The sequence below is a fragment of the Musca autumnalis genome, unplaced genomic scaffold (assembly GCF_047663935.1).
Source record: "Musca autumnalis isolate F117 unplaced genomic scaffold, ASM4766393v1 scaffold_2, whole genome shotgun sequence".
Classification (NCBI taxonomy): Eukaryota; Metazoa; Arthropoda; class Insecta; order Diptera; family Muscidae; genus Musca; species Musca autumnalis.
Window position 1 is genome coordinate 32,941,876 of NW_027411755.1, and position 9,089 is coordinate 32,950,964.

Consider the following 9,089-nt stretch of genomic DNA (forward strand, 5'->3'; position numbering starts at 1 on the left):
ATTCCCGAATTTTGGACGAAAATAGCTTCTAGCAGTCCTTCTGCAATAATATTCGAGGTCTCATATGCAAATAAATGTTGCCAACACTTGGAAATGCAACGAAGCGTAATCCGGGCTAAGGTAATATATAGACAATTTTGGTTTCTACTCTGTAAAAATCGTAAGTTCCGGTTTTTATTTGGCATAAAATGTGTTGACTTTTTAGAATACTGTTTCGAAAATCATCTTATGTCGAAATCTGTGAGAAATTATGAGTAGAAATTAAGCTATACAAGTCTTCATACTGTCTGCGTACGACTGAAATTCTATGCTTACCATGAACGAGAGTTATGGCTTCCAAAACTGCAAAATAATCGTTTTTACTTCTAGAAAATATTATTTCTTTACCGAATGGTCCAAAATTAATACATAAATTTCAAAGGAATCGAGTAAGCTGCCCAGGAATGAACGTGGGGCAACCTATTGGAGAAATTCATTATTTTCGAGGAACTTTTCGTCTTCAATAATCCGTTATTCCTCGTTATTTCCGATATGTCTTGACATAGCATGATTTTCAAAACTGTATTCTAAAATTACAATAAATTGTATACCAAATATAGAACGAAACTTGCGATTTTTACGATGTAGAAACCAAAAATGTCTTCACGTTGCGTTAGCCCGGATTCCGATTCGTTGTATTTCCAAGCGCTGGCAACATTTATTTGGATATGAGACCTCGAATATTATTGCAGAAGGACTGCTAGAAGCTATTTTCGTCAAAAATTCGGGAATAAATTGCCATAGCTAATCATATCTATCACATTTTTCTTAAGTTTATCAAATGGTCGTCCGACCTTCTATTCATGCAAAATTTTTAATAAAAATATCGTCATTATTACATTTTTCTACAGCTCAAGCATTCTCAAAGACGAAAAAACCTATAAATAGTGGAACTTCGCTCAAAAAGTCCTTAAATACCACAAATATATAGTGCTCCTAGGTGTACGAATACGAACTTTGCCAGCCACATAGGCCCCATCTATACCTAAATGACGGTATAAATTAAAAACTCGTTTTGGTATTTTTAAAGCTTTCTTATTCATACTAATTCCCATCACTTGTTCTATATTTCCACAAAAAAATTTTGAATAAATAACTATTTTATTCAATTTGGAGGGGTGTACGAATATGAACTTTGCATACTGTATATATTTTTTTAAATGTAACTCATTAAAAAGGTAGGTATATAATGTTTATTCCAACCATTTCGCATTGCAACAATAAATATTGTTACTTCTGGCCGAAACTATTGTAAGTTCTAATAATATTTATTGTCCATTTTGACCAAAACTATTGTGAATTGCAACAATAAATATTGTTACTACTGACCAAAACTACTGTAAGTTCTAACAATATTTATTGTCCATTTTGACCAAAACTATTTTGAATTGCAAAAATAAATATTGTTACTAAAACTATTGTAAGTTCTAATAATATTTATTGTCCATTTTGGCCAAAACTATTATAAATTCTAACAATAAATATTGTTACTTCTGAACAAAACTATTGTAAGTTCTAACAATATTTATTGTCCATTTTGGACAAAACTATTATAAATTCTAACAACAAATATTGTTACCTCTGACCAAAACTATCGTAATTACATGTTTGGTCCAAAACGTTTTAGTGTCAAAGTGACAATACATATTTATATTTAGAACATATAATATAGTTCGTGTAATAATAACGATTTTTGGATTGACAATACTACATAAGAAATCCAACAAATATATTAACAATATATATATTGCTCTTGGAATATTGTTGGATCAAACATATTTTTATCTCTGCGTGTAAGTACATTAAGAGGCTAACCGCCTCAAAAATAACTACACTATGTGTTAGATATTTCCATAAGCTTGCAAACGATATCCACTTTGCAGTAATCGGTTCAGTTTTTAAATCTGGCCTTTCAGGTCGATTAACCCGCGAACCGGATCCGCCGCTGATGAAAATTACATTTTTCCGTAATCAGCGCAATAAACCCTACCTTCGGACAAAACTTCAAAAAAAATTGGGGAGTTTTCGTTGGGGTCGTTCCCGTTGGGGTTTCGATTAAATTAAATGGGATATTTCTGCATTAAATGACTCTATCATGGAATAACTCTACTAAACGCGTTCCGAATTTGTTGGTTTTTTTTAAAGATAGGTATAATTTCGCTTTTCAAGGAAACGTATATTTTTTGGGGGGACAGACCCGGTTACTTCGGTTATTTTAGCCGATTCGTCTGAATATATGCATATTTCCCTTATAAGTGCATAAAAATCATGTGTTTTTTAGAACAGCTATATCTCAAGAATGGTTCCCTCTAGGAAAAATTGTAAAGACCAAACTTGTAGATAATTTTTCTGTCTACAATATTTTTTTTAGTCACTTTTTGATTAGATCTACTGTTTTCAAAAAACAAATCCGAAAACATAAAATTTTTACCTTTGACCCCGAATAACTTTTTTGCACACATGGGATCGATGGGAACTTTTAGGACGTTTCTTCTAATGGCAAACCATAGCTCTCTACCAAAATTCAGCTTTTTGTGAATTTTTGCTATTTCAATGTCTATTTTGACTGGGCTATTAGTGATAAATGAGTGAGTGACTGACAGATCATCGCCCAGACGAAACGGCTGAAGCTAGAAGCTTCAAGTGTGGGTTGCTGTTGGCGTGTAGGGGTGAGATAAGGCTGGGTTTTTGGAAATTCGAACTGAAAGGGTACAAAAAGTACTAAAATGTACTAAATATAGTACCCTTTGTATTATGTAAAAGGGAAGAGCTAGAATTCTGAAATTTGGAGTGAGGGTCCCTAATGGAGAGTTAGAAAGATTTCAAAAAAGGAAATTCGAACTACAAGTGTACGATCAGTACAGTATTATAACTGGAGCACTCGCACATTTACTGCAAAGCTCATATCGGAAACCTCTGGAAGCGTCCTATATGGTTTCATATATTTTTAAATACATCTAATCTGCATTGTGTAAAATATTTATATGTAATAGCTTATCTATTTTCTTCTCCGCTTACGTCTATGTCGTATAGCTTCATGTCATGATTTTTGGCAAGAGAAAAAACCCATAAATTGTGATTATTAACAAAAATGGTCATAAAATATAATTCAATTGAAAATATTCATTAGCTTTGCTCCAGAGCCAAAAAGAGCTCTATCCAAAATCACAGAAAGGAGGCATAATAATTGTGAGTCGTATGCTCTTGTAATACATATGTTTCTCGCTTCTCCTTTAGTTCTGTAATATTATTTTTTAAGTTGACACTTTGATGTTTGTAATGATGTGACATTTGTTGGCATCAACTCGATTTTTAGATGTATGTAAAACATTAGAAACACAGAGGGAAAACCGGTGCTAGTAAGAAGACAAGCAACTGCACGGATATAAAACCAATACAAATCAGACCTTCACACAGATAAAGAGACCATATTGAATACCGTTTTTCTCCAAGTGTATAGCATAAATAGAAAAACTCCACCCACATGTCTGGGCAACTAAAATTTTTCTATTACATCCCTTTCAGTTTTGGGTCACTTTTGGATGTTATCAAATATTTGTAACAACAACACCAAGTATCGCATAAAATTTATTAATATTATTAAATTGGCTCTAAGCCAGCAATATAGTCATGTAATTGTTGCTTATCGTTTTCCTGGTGTCCTTCCTACAACAAAAGACATTCAATGTTGTCAGATGCAATTGCTGCTCTGATACTATCTTTTCTGGTCTTTGGTTATCTGCAAAGAGAAGAAAGAAGATGTATTCATATTGAAATATTATTACAGCTCTCCGAGCAATCTTTATCATCAACGTCATTTGAAGTATAATGTAAGCTATCAGTAAAAGTCACACACAGACAGGCCGACAGGATATCATATAACAAATTGGAGTATGTAAAAGGAATTCTCTAAATGTTGTAGACACTTTGAAGGTGGTTGATGTTGATGTGTGCATGCATTTACATTGTGGTCTGTAACCACAAATCAAAGTAAAATTGGCCACAGTTAACGTTGCTGATGTTAGGATTAGTTTATTTATTTATTTATTTATTATAGTCAATGGAATTCAGTTTCCTTACAGACTAAGATAACAATTCACAGTTTCTTAAATATATTAAAACAAGTAAGAAAAGGCTATAGTCGGGCAGGACCGATCATGTGATACCCTACACCTTTACCCCTGGGAATTAGCTTTCCACATATCAATTTTTTATGGAACAAATCAACTTATTGTAAGAAATAACTTTGTGCATTCTGATACCGTATCACACCAAACTTAAATAATAATATAATAGTTGTTTCACAAACATCCTAGAAAGGACAAGGGACCCACAGCTCATCTCCGAGTCCGAACGGTGTGTCCTAAGACACCACTTGTAGAGAAGTTTTACATGGCTGAAATAAGCAGAAAATGTCGAAAAACTTACTGAGGGATATTTTGCCACCGTTGACAATTTGATTTTGCCTGGCTGGGATATGAAGATTGGTATACCACATTTGGGGTCTCCGACGAGTATTTCGCGGTATTACATGAATTTTTACCAAAACAAACTTATAATACCCTTTCCACATAGTGGTGTAGGGTATAAAAATATTATGAAAATGGAAGGGCATAATAAATACTATTTTTAAAGTTTTCTTTAGACGTGCTAAACTCAATGTATGGCTTCAACTCTTTCTGAAAATTAGCATTTATATGATTTAGAACTAGGAAGGTTCTATTTAAAGGACTATTGCGAGCATAATTAGTGCGATGATAAGTAATATAAAATAGATCTGTTATTCTTAAAGTTGTAGGGGGAACAAAGAACGGTACCAAAGCCAATAAATCCGGAGAATCAATATGATTATTTATTAAATCAAAAACAAAAGAGGCAACTTGCATTTGCCTTCGGCACTGCATGCTCTGCAAACCCAATAACAAGCACCTGGAATTATATGACGGAAGGTCTAAAGAGAATAATGGCTTAAGTGCAAAGCGAGAAAAACGTCTTTGTATTCTCTCAATACGAGCAATATGTGTATTACAATAGGGATCCCAAATAATAGACGCATATTCTACCTTTGATCTAACAAATGCCACATAGATAATTTTAACAGTGCAAGGATCTGAAAATTCAACGCAATTGCGTTTAATAAAAGCTAAGGCTTTATATGCCTCAGGAACGATGTGGTCCATATGCGGAATAAAAGTAAGAGCAAAATCAAATATGACACCAAGATCACGAACAGATGTTGTTTTATTTAGTTCAAAATTTCCAATTGTAAAAGTAGATAAAATGGGATTATGCAATCTGTAGAAAGATACATGTGAGCACTTTGAAAAATTTAGTACAAGTTTACTTTCACTACACCATTTTACAACATTGTCTAAGTCTTTCTGCATATCGATAACATCATGCAAAGACTCAACTTTATGAAATAGTTTTAAATCATCCGCATAAAGTAGATAAGTGCATTTAGAAAAACATGATGATATATCATTAATGAATAAATTAAAGAATAGTGGCCCCAGAATACTACCCTGAGGTACACCGGAAGTTTGAGTGTAAGGTGAGGATACAAAATTCTCAACCTTAACCGAACACAAACGGTTATATAAATATGAAGCAATCCATATAAGGAAATTGGAATGAAATCCCAATTTGTACAATTTAGCTAATAAAATAGAATGTGATACTTTATCGAAGGCTTTAGTTACATCTGTGTAAATAGCTTCAACCTGAAAGCCACGCTCAAAGGCAGACAGACAATATTCCGTAAAAAGGATTGGTTGTGGTTGATCTACCGGAATAAAAACCATGTTGGTGAGGAGAAATAAAAGGATTGCACTTGAAAAACATTTTTTTGTGAATAATATGTTCAAATACTTTAGACACACATGATAATTTAGCAATAGGCCTGTAACAGGTTACATCGTCTTTTCTATCACCTTTAAAAACAGGCGTAATAGATGCAATTTTCCACCTGTCAACAAAAACACCTTCTTTGATAGACTGATTAAAAATAACAGCTAAAATCGGAGCTAAAGAAGAACAACAGTTTTTAAGAAAAAACGCACAAAGGCCATCAGCTTCAACTTTATAACTATCTTTCACGTTTCGAATGGCTTCAACCACATCATCAATTGAAAGTGACATATTTCCCAAATTAATAGCAGTTAGTGAGTTTACGTTTGGCAAATTACTGACGGATGACTGCTCAAAGTTGGATTCAAAAAAATTAGCAAACATATTCACAACATCGAAACCAGACTGCGATACCCTGTCATTATAAGTCAGTATGGCAGGAATGTCTGAGGATTTTTTCTTTGATTTGATAAAGGACCAAAAACTTTTAGGATTGGCTTTAATTTCATTCTCCTTATCCAGAATGAATTGTTTATAAAGGAATTTATTTAAAAAATTAAATTCTCTTTGGTAACACTTACTTACTTAGCTGGCCCATTACAGAACATTTGTTCTATAGGCCGAACTAAGAAAAGATCTCCAATTCTCTCTATTTGTTGCTTCGCTTTCTGGAATACCGCGCCTTTTCATCGCATCATCCACTTGTTTGCGCCATCTATTCCTTGGCCTGCCAATTCTGCGTGCACCGCCAAGCGGTCCGTGTTTATACACCTTTTTAGCGGGGTCATCATCGCTCATTCTTATGATATGTCCTAGCCAACGCAATCGCTGCATCTCGATACGTTTAACAATATTGATGTCGTTGTACAGCAGATACAGCTAGTGGTTCATGCGACGTCGATATTCACCGTCAACGCAGATTGGTCCGTAGATCTTTCGAAGAATTTTTCTCTCAAACACACCAAGCACTGCCATGTCTGCTTGCGCAAGTACCCAAGCTTCGGAACCATACATCAGCACGGGTAGTATCAGTGTTTTGTAGAGCGTTATTTTTGTTTGACGAGTTGTGGCTTTGTTTTTAAACTGCTTACTTAAACCAAAGTAGCATCTGTTGGCCAATACAATTCTTCTTTTTATTTCACAACTGATGTCGTTTGTTGTGCTTTCGGAGGTGCCGAGGTAGACGAAGTCTTTTACTATCTCAATATTATAGGAACCAACTTCCACAGTCGGTCCGAGCTCAATGGACGCATTGCGCGTCGACACCATCAACTTGGTCTTTTCACCGTTTACCGCCAGACCCACTTTAGCAGATTCTCCTTCGACCTTCATAAAGATATCAGTTACTTCTTTTACTGATCGGCGTATGATGTCTATATCATCAGCATAAGCAAGTAACATGTGACTATTGGTGTAGATTGTGCCACTTCTTTTGACGTTTGCCTCTCGTATAACCTTTTCCAGCAGGATGTTAAAGAGATCACACGAAAGGCTGTCTCCTTGTCTGAAACCTCTTTTGGTACCTAACTCTTCGGAGAGGTTCTTTCCTATTTTAACTGAAGACCTCGTGTCAGTTAAAGTCATTTTACAAAGCCGGATGAGCTTTGCGGGGATACCAAATTCAGACATGGCTTGAAATACCTTTGAACGCAGCGGGCTGTCGAAGGCTGCTTTATAATCGACAAAAAGGTGGTAGGTGTCGATCTGCATCTCTTGGGTCTTCTCCAGGATTTGCCGCAGGGTAAATATCTGGTCAATGGTGGACTTGCCAGGTCTAAAGCCGCATTGGTATGACCCAATTATCTCGCTGACCATTGGCTTTAGTCGTTCGCACAATATCCCTGACACGATCTTGTAGACAATAGAGAGTAGACTTATGCCCCTATAATTAGAGCATACAGTCTTATCTCCTTTCTTGTGGACGGGGCACAGAATACTCAGGTTCCAATTGTCGGGTACTCGCTCTTCCTGCCAGATGGTGCTAACTAGCTGATGAATAGACCTTATCAGCGTGTCGCCTCCGGTTTTGAACAGCTCGGCTGGTAAGCCATCAGCTCCGGCTGCCTTATTATTCTTCAGCCAATTTATAGCTGTCTTTACCTCATCTTGGCTGGGCGGTATACATTCAATACCATCTTCTGGGATTGGGACTGTGGTATCTTCGCCGTCTTCGCTGCTATTTGATACCAACAGTTTTGAAAAATGTTCTTTCCATATCCTGAGTACACTATCTGTATCAGTTACCAAATTACCTTGCTGGTCTCTACAGGAGGATGTACCTGTACCAAAGCCATCAGTTTGACTCTTTGGTAGAATTTTCGGACTTCATTCTGGCTCCTGTACATCTCGAGTTTTTCACACTCCCGCTTTTCCATCTCTCTCTTTTTCCTGCGGAAAAGACGTTTCTCCTCTCTCCTTTTCTCCCTGTATCTCTCTCGTGCGCTACGCGTTGCTACGGATTGTAAAGTAGCCCTATATGCCGCATTTTTCTCTTCGGTGGCAGCACGACACTCCTGATCATACCATGGATTCCTTGGTGGAGGCCTCTGGTATCCAAGTATGGATTTTGCGGCTGTTTGCATGGAGTGGGCAATGCTTTGCCATTGCGCTGATATGTTATCGGGATGAGAAGTGCTTTGATTAAGCAATTGGGCTGAGTGGAATATGCTGTGGCTATCTGTTGTGATTGCAGCTTGCTATGTTTAAGCGGGTGCGTACCTTTGCTGCAACAAGGTAGTGGTCCGAATCAATGTTTGCGCCTCGGAACGATCGTACATCCAACACGCTCGATGAATGTCTTCAATCTATCACAACATGATCAATTTGATTTCTTGTTTTCTGATCTGGAGACAGCCAGGTGCCCTTATGAATATCGAGATGATTAAATCTGGTACTGCTAACTACCATGGTTTTTGCAGCTGCAAAGTCTATCAGCCTCATACCATTGTCAGATGTTTCACTGTGGAGGCTTAATTTCCCGACTGTTGGGCCAAAGATATTCTCCTTTCCAATTTTGGCATTAAAATCGCCTAGAATGATTTTAATGTCATGGGCAGGGCAACGGTCATATGTTTCTTCTAAGCGCTCGTAAAATATATCTTTGGTCTGTTCGTCCTTTTCTTCAGTGGGAGCATGTGCGCAAATAAAGCTGATGTTGAAGAATTTAGCTTTTATTCGAATTGCAGCAAGTCTTTCATTCA